Source organism: Camelus ferus, chromosome 8 (assembly GCF_009834535.1).
Source record: "Camelus ferus isolate YT-003-E chromosome 8, BCGSAC_Cfer_1.0, whole genome shotgun sequence".
NCBI lineage: Eukaryota > Metazoa > Chordata > Mammalia > Artiodactyla > Camelidae > Camelus > Camelus ferus.
In genome coordinates this window covers 3,363,433-3,382,777 of record NC_045703.1, presented here as the reverse complement: position 1 = coordinate 3,382,777, position 19,345 = coordinate 3,363,433, and the positions used below count along the sequence as shown (strand labels likewise).

The window sequence follows — 19,345 nt, the reverse complement described above, 5'->3', positions numbered from 1 at the left end:
TTGCTACTTCTGGAAGTCTCATTGCTAGTCCTCCATTACAATAATTCTAAGCAACAATCCAAGTTCATATTTGACACAAAAATGTGAGCACTTGCCTCTTTGATTCTATATTATGTTAAATATTCTTTGCACTTTTTTTTTGATTGTTGTGATAGCCTGCACCATTTGGTCTAAAATGTTTTAACTTAATGTCCCTAGTGAATTAATTCCTTTCTGAAACCTGAATAATTTTGTTGAATTAAATGGGTGAATTCTGTAAAAGATTGGCATCAGTCCTGTCTAGGACTGTGGACATCAGCAGTAGATCGAGGTCATCATTCAATTTAACCCCTGAAGTTGTTCTCAACAATGTTAGCATTGGATTAAATAATAAAGTGTATATTGTCCTTTAAAATATTATTATGCTGTTTTTCATTTTTGAAAATGCTATGTGATCTTGGTACTGAAATGGTAGCTTAAACACATCCAGTGAAACTAAGAGGTTCTTGGCAGAAACTTTGATGGAAAGATAGGGAACATTTTATGTGAATGTATTGAGAGCACTAGGTGAAGGTATTATCTGATACATTTCATAACAGATTTGGCCTTTTCTAGGTTTTAGAGCCATTGAAACCCAGGGGCAATATTTTACTTGCATCAATAAAGAAGGAGCAATTGTTGGGCTTCATTATTAAGATTCACTATTATAGTCACTGAGAGTCCTACCTTACTGGGTATAGTAGTTGAAACAACACATTTTCCTTAAGTACTTGACATATGCCTAATGTTGTGCAGGTTGCTCCAGCAAACCACGAGAAACAGAAGTGGGCAAGGCCGTGGTGGCCTACCAGGGAAAAGCAAACACTGGACTCTCTTAATTTAACCTCTTATGAACCATTTTTCCTTGTCCATAAGAAGAGTGAATTTGAAGTGCTGAACTGTAAGATACACTCCAGACAGTTATGAATGCTAATGTTCTGGTTCTCAAAGGGCTCAGAATGGGGCTATCAGTGAAAGCAAAATTAGACCTTTATCATTTTTTTCCCTTTTGTTACTATCTAAAAGAGATCTCATGGGCCGGATGTCACTTTTAATCCTTTCCTGTGTCTATTATGCATTTATTGAGCTTCTTTAATTACAGTCTTGAAAGTGTCAAGTAAATAGATTAAAGACTGCCAATATTAATTTTTAAGTGTATTACTGTTTCTAAATCTGTGAGAATTTTTTTCCTCTCTTCCTTGGCAAACAAAGGCAGTGACTCAGTGCTTTAATTTGGTTTTATCTTTCCGTTTTAACTCTGATTAATTGTTGTAAATATAGTGCAAATTAATTTAATAAAAAATCCACTTTTGTACTGAAAAATTAAGTCTGTTGAAGGGCAGAGGGTATAGCTCAAGTGGTAGAGCACATGCTTACCATACACAAGGTCCTGGGTTCAATCCCCAGTACTTCCTCTAAAAATAAACAAAGTGAGTAAACCTAACTACTTCCCCCACTAAAAATAAATACATAAATAAATTACAAAAGAAAATCTGTTGAAAATAATTCTCTTATTTTATGTTTATCTAGGTACAAGTGATCTTGATAGTTAATGTGTTTCCAGGTTGAGAAAGTTTACAAAACATAGCAAAAAAATACAATTTTTCCCCCTCATTACTCACAGTCATAATTATCACCATAGGCTATTTGAAAAATCATCAATCTGAATTCAACTCTGTGCTGTGAACTTAAACTGCTTATTTACTGACTTGTATATTAATACTTTCTTTTTTTTTTGCCCAGGAGAAAACTGTCCTGTGCCACAGAAACTAGTAATGAATTAACCATTCTACAACCTACAGTGAAGTGGAATATTTTATTACTGGCTCCTCCACTGTTTCTCTTTTCTATTGGTAGAGGAGGGAGTTTTCCCTAGAGTGTAGAGCAAACTCTTCCAATGTTTGGCAGGTATTCAGTTCTCAGTTGAAGGCTGTTGCTGTCCTTTCCTCCTATTTGAGGATTTTAGTTAGAACCAAGGCCATTAAAATACGCAGGAGAATGGTTTTTTTTTTTTTTCTTAGAGTAGCCAAAAAACCCTGTTCTAGAAACTTTAAGGCTTCTCCTGGCTCCTAAGTGATTGGGGCACCATGACACATTTAACTATGTGTGGTTAAGTTTAGTGCTCTTAAAGTAGTACCCAGTGCCAGATTAAATGTCAAAGAAGTTCCTTCTGAGTCCAAGAGGGTGCTCTTGTGGTGGCTGGTAGATATCTTTTCACCACTGTGGAGAGGGTCCAGGAATTTCGGTTGCTGACTCTACATCTATTTGTTTCAAAAGGTATTATATTCTCTGAGAAGTTAATTGATAAACATGGTAAATTTGGTGAATTGGCTGCTTGGCAAATGGATCGTCAGGTGAATTGCCACAGAAAATTGGTTTCAGATGAATTAATTTTTGGCATATTAATGTAGAGCCAGGCTAAGCCATGACCGTTGCTAACTTCTTGCCTGAATACCATAGTAAACTTATATTTTGGCTTTCATATGTCACACTCCCCTACCAGTTTATTCTCTCTATTACAGCCAGAGTGGTATTTCTGAAAACACTAGATGTGCTGGTCTTCTCTTCTTAAATCCTTTAATCACCTCTATTGATTTAAGGATGGTTCCACCAGCTCTGGCCCCTGCTGATCCCATCAGCTTGCTAGGCACCTGCCCCTACACACTCCCCATTTTCATGCTACAGCCACTACATTTCTCCCAGATCCCTCCTTCCTTAGAGCTTGCACACATGTCATGGCCATTTGTTCAGAAATCCCCTTCCCACTTTTTACCCTGGCTAACTCCTTCTCACCTTCCTGATCTCAAGTGAAATGTCATTTTTCCTGGGAAGTCTTCTGTAAGTCCTATTCTAGGTTAAGTCTCCTGATTAGATGTCCTTTTTGCACCCTTAGCTTTTGTTCATGGCGTATATCAATCAGTACTATGATAAAATCATTTGAAGAATTGCTTTCTGTCTTTCCCCCTAAAATTCAGGAGGATAGGGATCAACCTCCATCTGGTTCAGTGATGTCCAGTAGTATTTCTTCAATAATGTAAACATTCTATTTTGCATTATCCAGTATGGTAGCCATAAACCACATGTGGCTATTGAGCCCTTGTAATGTGGTTAATATGACTGAGAACATGAAGTTTTAGTTTTATAATGCAAACTAATAAAGTTTAAATTTAAATAGCCATGTACAGTCAGTGGCTGTCCTTTGAACAGCATAAGTCTAGCTTACCATTGTATCTCAAGTTCCTAGTATAGCACTTGGCATAGTAGGTGTTCAATTAATATTTATTAAATGAATGGTTTACTGGGGTTTGTATTATTAATTTTATTTTTGGATAATAAAGTTGAAAAAGAATGTGACTATCATTCACAAGTACATACTACATTCATTGATACTTTATTGAATGTCTACTTCCAAGTCAGATTTGATTCTGTGGTTAGGTAACTCTTTAACCAAGATTCAGTTCAATTTTAAGTTCCTGTGTGCAGTGGTCTGTTACTTGGTTTACATTTTTAAACCTCAAGTTTCCAAGTCTCAATTGCCTCATCTGTCGATGGGAAACATAATAACTATCCTTTTGTATTAAAAATCTGAATGAGGTAATGTATATAAAAGTTTTTTTTTTCAGTTTTGGACACAAACGAATTGTTCAGTAAATGTTATTTGTAATTATTCTTAATTATTACTTCTTAAAGCACCCCCTCCCATGACAGAGATCATTGCTTTCTTCATTTTGGGCTAATAACACTTTTTAGACTCCCATTTGAAAGCATACATGTATTTTATAAGTATTTTACTTCTCTCCTCTTTAACTAAACTATTACCTCCTTGATAATAGGAATTATTTTCTTGTTTCCATTCCTGCTTCATTGCACAGCACCTGTCTCAAAGCAAACACTGAAACAATGCTTATCAAATGAATGAAGAACAGCAGATTAGGGCCAAAGCTCCAGATTTCCTGACTTGTAGGCATGTACTCGTTTTCCTTAACAGTACGTGTAGGCATGTACCTGTGTTACTTCTCAGGGTAGAAAAGCAAAAGATTCGTTTGATTTACTAAGACACATTTTTATAATGTTTGAAGTTATGAATATTTTATAAAATACACAGAATATTTTATAAAATTATACAAAATTTGTATGAGTACCAAATGGTGTTCTCATGACTGTTAACCTGTGAGTGTGCCCACTTCTCTGTCTGACCTTGCTATCAGGATGGAAATGCTCTTAAGGATTGGTTCTTTGTTAAAAAAATATGTCCTTAGCATCAAGGGAAGTTCCTTTATTGAAGTATATGACCTACTAATATAGTTAGGTGAAACAAGAATAGGCAAAAAACTATTTCTCAAATCTTGGGAGGTTTTCTGTAGGGCATGACAACATGAATCATTGAATAATACCTAGTATGTATAATTCAGTGTTTATATATTTTGCATTTTGCCTATGAACTCTTAAGTGTTCCACATATATTAAAGCAGTTCCTATTTCTTTATAATTTTAGAAACTAAAGACTGGAGACAATTTCGCTTTGAACAGACAGACATTCTGTTGTTCTGGAAGAGTGACAAATGTCAGGTTATGTAGATTTTGAGTGAAACTTGAACTAGAATTAAAACTTCTTCTTTTTCCTGGTCTGGTACCATATTGTATTCTCAAAGAGAGATCCTGAGTAAAACTTGACATCAGCCTGTTGTTTTTCAGCATGTAAACGGTAACATCTGATATAATGATGTAAAAGCTATTAGTATTTGAAAACTCAAATCTATAGTTGTCAAATAGCAGGAGATATATTTATAGCTAAGAAAGTTAATATGATGGCTGTGGTGTTGGTACACGTATGATTTCATAGTTTTATTTATTTATTATTACAAAAGGGATATAAATTAATTTCATGCTCTATTTCTCAAATAGTTTTTAACTCTGTGAGCAAATGCCACCATGTCAGCCAAGTAGCTGTCCTCCAGATTTAACATGAATGGTTCAGAACTTAGACATTCAAGTCATATATCAATAGATTTGTTTTCTGAGAAGTTCCCTGGATTTAAATTTGTCTTCAATATTTAATAGGTTGCTCACGAACTATGCTGTATACCTGAAACTAATGTAATATTGTAAGTCAATTATACTTCAATAAAAAAATAGGTTGCTCATGAAGACTAGGCCAAGAAAACTAGTATATATCTCTTCTGTTACTTGGCATTCAAAATGGGAAGAGAGAAGTAAGGATATATGCAAAGACTCATGTGTGGAACTGGTCTTAGACTATGCAGTATTTCAGGTGACTTTGAAATAGTACACTGAAAGTTTCCTAAGTGAGAGTATTAAAAGATGCACTATTGTTTAGTTAAAACACAATTGTAAAAAGTAAACTATTATTTGATTTTTTAACCAGAGAAAATTTTATTATAGTTTAATGAGTTTGAGCTCATAGTTAAAACACAGAAATTTAAAAATTTAATATCTGTCAGTTTACAGATGGGCAAGTCTATTTGTAAACGATCTCATCCCTAACAAACAATTAGCTTAATGGATATTAACGTGTGTGACTTTCAAAATAAAATCTGAAAACCAACTACAGTGATTTCACATTTGAGTGCTTTTAGCTAGTACAATGCATTTCCTAATTGTTTATTTCAGTGTTGTATTCAGAGGGAATATAACTTCTTCCTTTGTATATAATGTATTTTTCAAGTGTTGATGCATTTATATAGCAGGAATTAAAAAGGTGCTTTGAAGCTATAGGTTTATTTAGAAACTAACATTATTTAACATCAATGAAAATATTACATTTAAATCACATTATAATGTCTTCTTGATATGAAGGCAGTAGCCAGAGCTACAATATACTGTCTTCTTGATATGAAGGCAGTAGCCAGAGCTACAATAAAGTCCAGGTAACTGACAGATATCCTTAAAACTTGGATATAGGTAAGTTAGAAAACAATTTCTTATAAGTATACTCAAATTTTGGCAGTTGTAGAGAGAATTTGAGTTGTAAGACAGGAGCTAGAACATAGCATCAAAGAAACTGCTGGGGGGAGGGTATAGCTCAAGTGGTAGAGCGCATGCTTAGCATGCAGAAGGTACTGGGTTCAATCCCCAGTACCTCCTCTAAAAAAATAAATAAATGAATAAACCTAATTACCTCCCCCTTAAAAAAAAAAAAAGAAAGAAAACAATTAAAAAAAAGAAAGGAAGAACCGTCTATTGAGAATAAGATGCTCAGGTTCCTGCCGTAGTCAATAAACTAGGTGATACAACAAGTTTCTTCTGTAAAGCATAGGGAACTATATTCAATATCTTGTAGGAACCTATAATGAAAAAGAATATGAAAACAAATATAGGTATGTATATATATGACTGAAACATTATGCTGTATACCAGAAATTGACACAACAGCATAAAGTGACTATACTTCAATAAAAAATTAAACAAATAAACTAGGTGATCTAGGGGAAGTCTTTGCGCTCTCTGGGGCTTCATTTTCTCATCTGCCAAATAAAAAACTCTGACTACTTGAGTGCCAAGGTTTTCTTTGTTTTGTTTTAAATCCTAAATATTAAAACCCAAAGAGTGGAAAAAAAGAACACAATTCTATATGTAAGAGTCATAGGAACTAGACTGCATAGACCATTTTTGTATTATTTTTATCCATAAAAAAGTTTAATCCTTTTTACTTATAGGTTAATTGGAGTTTAGTATTAAATCTATAGTTACTCTATTTCTCTTTCATAGAATTCTCCTTCTTTGGAGCCATATATTAGGCTATATTGAGCCCTAGATTAAAGTAGAAGGTATAACCCTTCTCTGTCCTTACCCAGTATGGGATAATAATGACTAGACTGATACATTGAGGTTACTTTCCTAGACATGATGCCAAAGTTGATTAGGGTGAACATACAATTTATCATCCAAATTGGCACACTTTTAAGATTGAAAAGGACTACTGTTAACAATTATATTTTGACAACCACTATTAACCAGGACTATGAAGGAAGCATACAAGGGCTGCAAAGGGGACGATTTCAATGTGTTCTATATGGCTTTGCATGCTCTTCTTTACTTATCCTCCACCCTTATTGAGGCAGAGAGTGAAAAGATTTGAGTTTGAATAAAGGTAACATTTTGATTCAAATAGGCAAATTGCAGGTTTTCATATGTAAAATAGCATGAATTACCAAATAGGAAGGCTCAAATTTGGTCAGAAATTCTGAAAAAGACAATTACATAAAATCCAACAAACCCACTGAAATATGCAGTTCACTACCTCATCTTGCTTACCTCTCCATGAAAGGTCAAAAGTACCTCCTACTGTGATATGTCTGCAATCCCTGAAAGATTGATTAAATTTCCGTATAATACAGAATTGCTGAATCTAGTGAACCATAACTTATGTAATTTGCATTATACTTTATCAGTCACCTTTTAAAAGTGTTTAAAATGAAACTTTTCCTTGTAGACAATGGAAACCTGAAACATACTTGCTTTCTTTATAGTAACTTAAACAGTTATTTTTTTTTTTGACTTAAGTCAAACAGTATGCAGACTTCTTTTAAAGGGTGAATTTCTTAAAAGGATTCTAATGTAACAATTTACTTAATTTTGGTATTTAAACTTTAGAATGGAAAAATCTGAGGATAAAGAAGATGGGTTTTAAATTGCATAGGAAAGTATGGGGAAAATAATCTTTCCACATATGGTGAAAGGGCCGCCAAACAGATAGTTGGGAACTTCCCTTAACTCTTAATTCAAAAGGTTGGGGATAGGTGTGAATTGTAGAAACCTGCCTACTCTTGGAAAATTCTATAATATCCTGCGTTCTGCTTCAATAGGACCTGTTCTTTCAGCAGGAGAGTTGAGAAAATCAAAGATTAGGAGTTTAGAGCTGAAATACATTCAACTCTCAGGCATGTGGAGAATTTACTCTTTATACTTCTCTGTTCCACACCCCAGTCACCCTCCCTTCACTTCCTAACTCTCAACTCATGTTAAAACGTGACACAGGGGCGTGCTCGAGGAGTATATCATCTCCGTGTATGTCTAGAAGGCAGACCGTCCTACATGTCTGTGAAAGGTGTTGGGCAGGTTATGTTCTTGAATAACAGAGTTCATGTCAGAGCTCCTTGAAAAGTATAAAGCTGCTTCTAGAGACCACAGGGACAGAGATCTGTTGTAAAAGAGATGCCCCCTGAGAACATCAAGGGATAAACCAACAACACTCTGATCTCTAGCAATAAAATCTGTGCTTCTTACGTGGTCTTCAAAGTCCTGTTTCATCCATGTCATTTTCTCCTCTCCAGCCCTATTTCTAGTGTTTTCCCCTTATTTACTGCCCTAGATGTCTTTATATCTCTATATGTTTGCAATGCTCCCTTTAGCCCCAAGCCTTTTAAAGATTCTAAATCAAAATCCTCTGCATCTGATTTCCCACATCTCTAGCCCTTGTCTCCTGATGAAATACTATTTATTTCTTAGATTTTAGTTCAAACATCCCTTCCCCAGAATGCCTTCTCTGACTAGGTCAGATCTATATTCTGTGCTTGTATTAGTATTCTATCACTGCAGAACAAATCACCACAAATTTGGTTGCTTAAAATAACACACGTTTATTATCTCACAGTTTCCTTAAGTTAGGAGTGTGCACATGGTTTAGTTGGATCTGCTCCTGTGTGACACAGCTGCAGTTGAATTGGCTGGGCTGCTATTCTTATTTGAGACCCAGGATCCTCTTCTAGGCTCACTGGTTGTTGGTAGAATTCATTCCCTTGAGGTTGAATGACTGAGGTTCCTTTTCTTGTTAGCTGTTGGCCAAGGACTGCTGTAAGCTGCTAGAGTCTGTCTACAGTTCTTTGGCACATAGCTTACATAGGGAGTTAGAAACATGGCTATTTTCTTTCTTCCAGGCCAACAGGAATACATCTTTCTGATGCTTCATCTTCTTTTAAATATGCCTCTGATTAGGTCAGGCCCACTCAGACACCCCTAGATAATCTCTTTTTTCATGAACTCAAAGTGGATTAGTAACCTTAACATAGGAGTGAGATACCATTCTATTTAGATATTATGCCCATAATCTGCTCAAAGGGAGGGGATTACACAGGGCATACATAGGAGGGGACAAGTCTTGGGGACCATTTTAGAATCCTGCCTAGCTCATACTCTCTCATGCTATATGTCTCCTCTCTTTTATCACAAAAAACTTTAAATTGTACATTTATTTCTGTGATTCTTTGATTAGTTAGTCCTCTCCACTAGCGTGTGAGCTTCATGAGAACAGGGAATACTGTTTTGGGGGAAGTTTTCTTTGCTCATGTTTGATGTTAGAACAATGTTCAGAATAGTGTAGATGCTCAACACATATTTAAATAATTGACTTTTATTAATTGAATAAATGAATGACTGAATGCAAGTTCTACTGTAATTATCTGGCATTAGGTGGTCATTCTTAGATCTACTCATCTACTCATTCCCTAATGCCTATGCACTGAAAGATGGCAGCTTAATACCAGGCTTTAGATCTCTATCCTGAGGTCACTAGAAGGACTGACTTTAAGCGAATAAATAGCTCCTTAGCTCCCAAGGCTGAGAGGAGTCTATTTATCTTTATCTATTCTATAGTCTCATAAGATACCTGGAACATGTTGACTGAGCTACTGCATTTACAGGAAATTAAGTGCAAGAGAAAAAAAGGCCTCTATCAAAAGCAGTCTGGACACTTAGGAAAGAGTTGTTGTTTGAGTACATAGGCAATCTGCCTACAACCAGGAAAAAGTGAAGTTACAGATGAAGTCTGAAGGCAGTTTTCTGGAGAATTCCCTCTTGATCTGGAAAGGATCAGCCTTTTGCTCTACTGGGACTTTAACAGCTTGGATGGAGCCTACTCACCATGGAAGGCAATTGACTTACTTAAAGAAGTCCATGGATTCAAATGTAAATCTCATACAGAAACACTGCCCCAGAAACATACAGAGTAATGTTTGAGCAAATATCTGGGCACTGTGGTCCAGCCAACTTGACACATAAAATTAACCATTACAGTATTTCTATGATATAGTCTCATATTTACCATTAATATCTCATATTTTTAAGATTCATATGTTACTTTTTTAGCCTAGAAATTCTGTCTCTCAGAGGACTTGTGGACAAAGTTATTTAAAAAATTCTTGCTCTCTTACAACACTTTTTTCTTGATAAAAAACACATTGGAAGGCAAAATGTTATTTTGGGGATTGTGTTAGCCCTTCACCTTAAACTTAATTCATACCTGTAAGAGGTTATGAGATTAAAACTTCATACTTAGGGTATGTGAAGTTATACTTTCAAACTTTTTTTTTTTTTTTTTTGGAGTTCCTAGTACATCCCAGGCCCTGTCTCAGGCACAGAGAACACAAAGGTGGGTAAACAATTTCTGCCAAGGGTAGAATTTATAGTCTGGAACAGATAAGAAATACTAAAACATGGTGAGTTATGGTCAAGATATGTTGAGGCTAGAGGGCTGGGAAAAGAGTGGGAAAGGACACAATGAATGATAATAAGAAACATAGAATTTAGCCCTAAGGTGGAGAAGATAACGTAAGTCTGACAGAAGACTGTTAACTATTCATAATCCCATGTTTGGCTAATGGGGGTCACAGAACCCTAGGTCTTTAGATTTTGACATAATACTCCTTTATAGACCACTGAAATTTTTATGGTCTTGAAAAGATGTACGACAGCCATAAGTAAACCAGGGCCTGAATAATGAAGTAGCATGAGCTTCAGGTAACCAGCTAATCTTAGTCTTTATTTTAAGCCTCATATTACTTGATATACATTGTCAATAGCTCATGACCTACTATTGCCACACATCTGCCAATAAATATGACACTTTTAGTACCATATTTTGGACCTACATTGTCTCTTGGGATGTCTGTGGGAAATGATCTATCATGTAAGATTAGGGCTGAGTTGATATTACAGTCCTGACAATCTTTTCTTCTGACTCAAGAAGGCAAGATTCACCCAAGTATCCACACATCATCCTTGGAATACCAGAAAACTAAAAACTCTTCTTAGTGCCTATGTCCTGCACAGAACTGGGCACATACTTAGTGCCTAATAAATATTTGCGATATAAAAAATAAGTGAGTAAATTATACCTGTACTTTTGGCTATCTTGGAATTTGGTTCAGTTGGCAACTGGATAGGCTAGATTAAGTTATATAAGAAGAAACCAGAATCACTGGGATAGGACACGCTATGTGGGATGGTCCTAGAAACAGGCAATGAGAGGTAGTGGAACGTAAGAATGTCTTACAGTCAGCAAGTTGCAGCAGGCAGAGGCTATAGGAGGCTACCTGTTCTTATGGTTGAGAATTATTAGCATAAAGAACAATCAGAAGACAGTTGGGTAAGCAACAATAGTTGGTAGCTAGCCTGGAAAAAGAAAGTGAGAATTTAATTATGGCACTAGGAGGTCAAGAGTAAGTGTCTAGCTCATGGAGGAGTAAAGAGATAACATTAGGACCTAGTCCTAGAGGAATTTACTAGTAGAGTTTACTAGAGATAGTAATAGGTACTCAGGCATGGGCTGAGGAAGAAGTGGATGGGTGAAATTGAGGTGGTGAGACAGCCCCAGCCATTAAAACTGGACCTTGCAAGGACCTTGGATCACGAAATAATTCAGGTGGTGAATTACTAGGCCTGGGGTCCAAAACACAGCAAAATCAACAGTAAGCTGACTTAGTGCTAAGTTGCTAGCCCAACTCTCCACAACTTCTGATTTGGAAGACAGAGACCTAGACGCTGAATTGGTGCTACCTCTGTCAGTGGCGTTAGAGAGACTTCAACTGTGGATTTTAGCTGTGGCCAGGCACACTATTCAGCCAGTCAGAAGACACTATTCCACGGTCCTGGAAGCATTCTGACATGCCCAGGGGAAGATGGGCTACTTTCCTCCTATAAGAAGTGTAGAGTGCACAGCAGAATTGCCAGGGCTCAAAGGCTACACAGATTGGGTGAAACATGCAGTTACAGAGATGAAAATCTAAGGTCAACAAGAGACTTTAGTCAACCTGGTTCAGAGCCACAGAGGAAGTGTTTCCATGGAACTTGTCAGGTTCCTTTATGACATCTTAGCCTTGGATCTACCTGGATTTCTTGCCCACCCTCACTAATTTGACTTATTTTCTTGTGCTTCTGTAGAATGCTGTGTTCCGACCACCCATTTAGAAGCTCTGTCTTTTTGTCAGTAAATGACAAATGGCTTCTGTAAGTTGGAGAAGATAATTATGGTAGAGAAAGGAAAGTGGCTTTTTTCACAGCTTTGAATTTGAATAAATTTAAGCCTGTGGAAAAGTTGGAAGAAGGAAAACAACAAACACCCTTACAGCCTTTATCTAGACTTCTTAATTATTAATATTTTGCCATATTTACTATTTATGTTTACTTATATGTGTGTATATATATATGTGAACAATTTGAAAGCCATCTGCAGATTTTTCACCCCTAAATGCTACAGCCTTTATCTTGTGGATGTATATTCTCTTACCTGACCATAGTACCATTATTATGCTCAAGAAACTTTATATTGATGAAATAAAATTATCTAATATATAGTCTATATTCAAATTTCCCAGTTGCCTCAATAATATCCTTTATAGATGGTTTTTATAGTGACCTTTTAAATATCCAATTTTGTGGGGTGTTTAGAAGTAAAACTAGGAACATAAAATTTCTAGGGTACCTTGAGAAAATGTGTAGAGTGGATATGTTTGTGCAGTCTTCGCAAAAAAGTAATTGTTTTCATCTTTCCATTAATGGGAAAGCACAACTATCAATCAAGAATATGTCAGCAGGTTTGCATACATAGTAATGGCTTTTACTTAATGGAGTTAGAGTGAATTTTCACCTTTAGTTAAAAGTGAGTCTTTGCTTATTGGATGCTAGCTTTCATATTTAAATTGCATTCATACTTGATCTTTTGGCCAAAGCAGCAAGAGACCAGTTAAAAAAAAAAATCTATTCCTCTTAATTTAAAGGCAGCGATTAAAGGAGATTCAGAGCTTTGAAACTGTTGTGAGTATTCTACTTAAGAAAATAAACACTAATTGAAAGGACTAATCAAAAGCTCATCATCCTGAAGGGCACTTGGATGATTCACAAGTATGCAGCTTAGGTAGACTAGGTGCTCTTATGAGGACCTCAGTCATTCTAAGTACTGAGACCTTAAGCTGTGCATTAGATTAGTCGCCATAATGAGTGACTGCTTATGAAGAGAAAATATATCTGCCGTTAACTTCCTTCATAATTTTGTAGATAGTTTGTGGAAATAATTCATCCTTAATTAATCAGTAATAAAAACCTTACTTACGTATAACATTTCCTTCAAGAAAACTTTTCTTTTGCCAGGCTGTAGTCTGTACACATTTAATTCTATCACACAATCTCTACAAATATTTGGATAAATAAGTAATCTTTCCAATAAAATGATGCTCTTTAAAAACACATGATTAATTAAACATTGTCCTCTTTATTACACTCACACAGGAGTTTTTCCTTCCTTAGTAAAGATGCTTTCATGGGTTAAACCGTTACCCCAGGGGCTTAACAAAAATTCAGAGATGAAAAAGCCATTTGAAGATGTTTTTTACAGATAATTCTAGATGATTCAGACAATTTCCTAAGTGGTAAAACTTCCTGTAAATGGAATTTTCCCCTTACCAGGCTATAAATCAATGCTTGTTGGCACTAATGATGAACTGGTGATAAAGAAATTCTCACAACTGTTAACTGATGAGAAGATCACTGTTGGGTTTATAGTGGGGAATGGGGGTTTACCGATTATCTGGGAAGCTTGTGTCTGAGATTGCTGCCATTAATAAAATTTTATTGGTCATTACCAGGGTACACGTGCAAAACTGGGCAAAGTGAGCAAGGCTGGAATGTATTTGAGCTGTATAGTTCAAACAGTATGGTATGAATATTTAAAAAGTATAAAAATTCATAATCAGTGTGCCTATATGTGTTGCAAAATTTGGTGGCAGGAAGAATTCAGTTTCCTTCACTGAGTGCTAAATCATTCACTTATAGCTGCTTCATGTTGCCTCTTGTTTTGGCACTCACATTTGCTTTTCACTATTATCCTATCGAATGCAATATGAGGATGTAACTTTGTTACTTTCGTCAAATTTGAAAATAAGTAGTAGACCATTATACTTTTCTAAAGGTGTTGCTACACTCTGATCCTTAATAGGAAAGGAGTCACAAAGGAGTGGGAATTCATTTTCAAATCTCATTACAGTAAACTTTAATCAAATTCTTTTATTTTATCAAACCCTTTATAATGAGTTCTAACCTGTGTAAGCTGTATTTAGAATTGTTGCCATTATATATCCTGTGGAAATATGTCTCACAAGGTTTTCTGACCAAGAATAGTTATTTCCAGTTTTTCCATCTATCTGTAGGGAGGTGTACACCTGCTAAATCTCTGCCACTAGTAAATGATGTTCATTCTATGTCCTGCTGTCTCCATGCCTCCATGAGCACACTGCACAGAAATTGAATTTATTAGAGGATGTAGCATTGGTTCTTTCTCAAATGGCGAGAAATTCTTCAGAAATCCAAATATGACACCAAGGTTATTTCAATGGAGCTTTAAAGGCCCTTCCAAGATTGCATGAGGTTATTGTAAACTCATCTGTTAAGTTGGGTTATATGAAGCTGCTGTTTTGTAGGAAAAAAGAATGCTTTTCTTATCCAACTGGCACACTTTTGGTAGTGAATGGAGGACCTATTAATAATTAAGGTAACAAGTACAACGGATACTGTCCAGACAAAGCAGAATGTATGGTCACCCAGTAATAGTAATAATCTACTCTCCAGCGTTCTTGTAAAGATTCACTGACAAAATGTATGTAAAACACTTAGCTGTAATGTAGAAAACATAAAATAAGTGGCAGCTGCTTATATTTTTATTTTTTTCATGCCTCCTACTTTGGCCAACAAAGCAATGACATCACTGTAACTTGTTTTTCTTTTACTGGCTGATGTTACCTCTACCAATGAAGTATAGCGAGCTTAATAATATAATCATGTGGAAGTCCCTTTGAGAGGGAAAGGAAATTTATATCTAGTTATTTCTACTGTAGTGATTCTCCACCAAAAAAGGGGAAATCTATTTTAAAATGTAAAATACACCAGACACCTTATCCTGTCTTCTCTCCACACCCAGCTCCCTAACTTGATAGTTACTTCCACCAGAAACTACTTACACTGTGTGGACTGTGTCATAGTTCTTAGGCTTACTGAGGCAGAAAAAAATTGAGAATACCTAATTTGTTAGATGAATGATTTCTTAAAAGCAGTCGTTTTTCTATTGTTTATTCTCTGTGCTTAGCATAGTACCTAGCACATAGTAGGAACTACTACTATCAATATCAACGTCTGTATATTATATAATATCAATAAATATTTGTCCAGTTAATGAAAGTGTGAATAAATGGATCTTAGCAGCTAAAAGTCAACATTATGATGGCCTCTAGTGTGACCCTACAACTAGTGCTCCACTGTGATAGGGAAATTTCCTAAGCTTCATCTATGTAGGGCCATAGGGTCAAGGAATTCAGAAATTCCTTAGCTGCATTTGGTGCCAAGTCTGGAACTGTTGGCAATTTAGATTGGTTTCCTGATTTAACTGATTGTAAAAGAAAAAAATAACAGTAAAGCTTATCTGCCAGTTATCTCAGTAAGGCTTCCTGCTATAGATCCAACAAATTTGAAACATGGCAGTGTCATGTGCTGGTTTAAGTGGTATATATGATATTAACATTTATTAGTATTTGACATCTTTGTTGAAGTATTTTTGTGAATTATATACAAATATATTTGTCTACTATATGAGAATGGGAAACATTAATTTTATATATCACTTCCATAGTACAGAATTCTAAAGACCTCGTATTAACAGCAGTCATCCTGGCACTTGCTGTCACCTTAGAGCTGAACTTGGGACACTGTGCAGGTACGCTTGTCTTTCTCTCTCTACCATCCCTTGTGTCATTTAAAGTCCATTAACGTGAACTTTGCAGGTAGCCTCTATTAATGGGATTAATTATTTTAATACCAGGGAAAATGTATGTTGCATCATTGCAACTTTTTCCCTCTTCAGGTATTGCTGTTGTTTTAGTCCATGAAGATCAGTGCAGATCAGTGCACAGCTGGTGCTGCTGCTTTCATTTCTGAGTTTTTTTCCAAACCTTAGAGTTAGCAGGCCCATGCATGATGGTGGAAGAATAGCTTGTAGAGAGAATATCCTAACACTGCTATTCAGACCTGGGGGCTCCTTCCTCACCCCACCAAGTTTGGTTCCATCTCAGTGGTTAAACCCACCTATCACATGTGAGGGTTTAAGTCACTGCTTCTTGAAATGTGGAGGTTGTTAAAAGCCTATGCCAGTGTGCTCAGTAGTGTTCAGAACAGGATGCTCAAAAGATACATAAGTGGGTACCTGTGGCATGTGGATCACAGAGCTACAGGGCAAGGAGAATATAGCAATGATGAGTTTTAGGTCTCACTGACTCCTAAGCTTTGACTAACAGGACATTAGTAACTGCTTCCCTGAGCCAAGGAAACAGAAAGGCTTCTGGTGTTCATGGTCCTTTCTTTGTTTCCCTTATTCATGTATAAAATCTACCCATCTTGTTAATTCTTAGAGAAAAGAGAAACTGGAAATTCACATTTTAAAATTTATCAAATAAATGATGATAGCTATTAACATAATTTTTTTCCAACTTCAGCTTTTTGTGCTAAGACACTAAGTTAACAAAATCAGTTAAAATGCTTCTATTATTTAAAAATTATGATAATCATTTATATGCTGTGAAAATGATGTATCACAGGAAAACATAAGTAGTCAAAACGTCATAAGCATATCCAGAGGAAGGGTTACAAGAGATGAATGAAAACCAATAGTACTATGAAATTGATTAAATTTAGCAACATTTAAGGCCAGTTATTGAGTCTGTGCTCAATTAAAGCAACCACCTTCTGAGGGGACGGGTGGGTATCATAGATGACTAAAATTTGCACATGTTTTCTTGTGTGGACCATCTTTTCCCAAGTGTTAAGAAATTTAGTTCTATCTCATATAGTTGGCATAGTATGCTGCACTCTTTTACAGTGCAAAATTTTTGCTTAGGCAGAAACAGAAATAGTATTACATATCACCAAATTAATCATCCACAGTGGTTTATATTATTAAAGACAGTTTAGTGTACAAGCCACCAGAGTTATAGAAAAGCCAATACTGCATATTAGATATTATTATTAATCCCTCTATTTGACTTGGGCACCAAAACAAAGAAATACCTCTAAGGCCATGTGGATTCTACTTTCTGCTTCAGCTCCCTGCATCCTTTGACATTAGCCATTTTACTCCTGTCCGTTTCACTTTACACATCTATAAGATTAGAAAGCAATATTGGATAATTGCAAAGCAAATATAAATGATTGCATTCATGCTAAATCATCTTTTAGAAGTGTGTGAGAAAGATTAATACTAATTTAAACAGTTGATCAATAAAAACCGATGGATGGTATTTTCTGTTGTTTTGTGCATTGTTACAAGTAAAGGGTAATTACATGCCAAGAATAGTAGAAAAAAATATGACTGCATTAGATATATTCCTGGTTTGAGCAGTGAGATTTCTTATTAAGGAAAGATATTAGAATGCTTTATGAAGTTTATGAACTTGTAATTTGCTCCTGTAATTAGATGAGGCTCTGTCAGACCCATCCTTCTACAATTTCGTAATTGAGGGGCTTCTGCCTACAATAGAGTGTTGAATCAGGTATACATATGCCTAATGGACTAACTATTTTAAAGATTGGCCACGGCTTATGCAAAATAAGAACAATCCTTAGAACATTTTAAAGGCTTCCTGCCACAAATTGCTTTTGCAATTTTCATTTCATTTTTAACTGTATAGTTAAGGCATCTTTAGTTATTTTTATTTTAAATTGCTCCTGCTGTTGTTCTCCTCCTAGGAAGAGGCCACTATTCTTTTCCCTTTCTCCTGGCCATTGTAATCTTTCTTACACGAATAAAAACAAAGTGGTTTATTTGAAAAAAAAAAAGAGTTTTTAAATCCTCCCTTGCAGTTGTGAGGAAAATGCCTTACCATTATCAAATTGAAAAAGGGATAATGTAGTGCAGTGACAAGTGGGTTTTATCAATGAGTGTTTCCCTTGGTGCTCTCATTTTCTGGAAACTCTTTCTGTTGCATCTTTTAACATCTGTGGCTGCAAAAGTTAATTCCGAAAACAAAGTCGATGTGAAAAGGCAGGTGATTGATCAAGGCAAAAATTAAAATTGGGTACCGGTGGCACAATCTCTTACTTTTTGGCCCACAGGAGTCCTGATACAAATTAATTGTTTCTGTGATTCTTAGACCTTCATTAATCAGACGTAAATTATACCATGCATGATTGGCTGCCTTTCCATTCTCGAGTTCCCCATAGAGAGCTGTTGGCCGCCAACTGCTACAGAGGCTTAGTAGAGCAGCAGCCTGTCCGTGGCCGCTCTGGGACAACAGAGCAATGGAGCTGACTTGCAACCACAATTGCATGCCTGGGAATGTAGCCTGCAGCCTACACCCTTCCAGAGTAATTTTGGTTTAGGATACAAGAGGCATTTTTTTCAAACCAAGTATAATGTTACCAAACCTTGTGTGGCCAAGGTTTGATTTTTAAACATGGTTTCAGATCAATCTAAGAAGGATGCTAGAGCACAGAGCACCTAGCAGACAGCAGGATTGAACATGAAATTAATCTCAAGATTGATTAAGAAAAAACAAATATAGATGCTCTCAAAAACAGGTTTCCTGAGATAACTTTATGCACCTTTAGAGGCAGCAGTAATAATAATAATAGCTGAAACTTAAAGTAACATAAAAGACCTCAGCAAAGAGACCTTGTGACAACATTTGTAGCTGAGTACTGAATTTAGCTCCAAGAAATATGAGATCTACTTTTCATCTCACAGCAATTTACCATTTCAAAAACAACTCATATTAAGGAGGTGATTAGAAGCTACAGAGTTGCCTTACTCCATATATAAAGAAAGAAGGGTTTGAAAATGCAGAAGGGCACCTTTTCAAAGAAACATCACAGTTAAAATTTAAACATATATTGGGAAATGAGAAAATTGGAATGACCTGGGTACATGAAATGTGGATTTTTCATCGTAAAGCATTCATTCAGATCTTCTTGGACTTGTCTGCACTATAAATTATTTGTGTTTATGAATTACACACATTTATGTAAAAACCTGACAAATGCTATTTGAAGAAGAAAG

At 35.8% G+C, this 19,345-nt stretch overlaps 1 long non-coding RNA gene across 2 annotated transcripts in view; it reads left to right on the top strand.

The window, feature by feature from the left end:
* LOC106730361 overlaps positions 1 to 19,345 on the top strand; it is an 857,488-nt gene that overhangs the window by 181,218 nt on the left and 656,925 nt on the right. The window contains exon 3 of one of the 2 annotated variants that reach the window (XR_004321733.1): positions 15,929 to 16,012. The exons of the other annotated variant lie outside the window; for it this stretch is intronic. This is a non-coding gene — a long non-coding RNA (uncharacterized LOC106730361). The remainder of the gene's footprint in view (positions 1 to 15,928; positions 16,013 to 19,345) is intronic. 2 annotated transcript variants of the gene reach the window in all.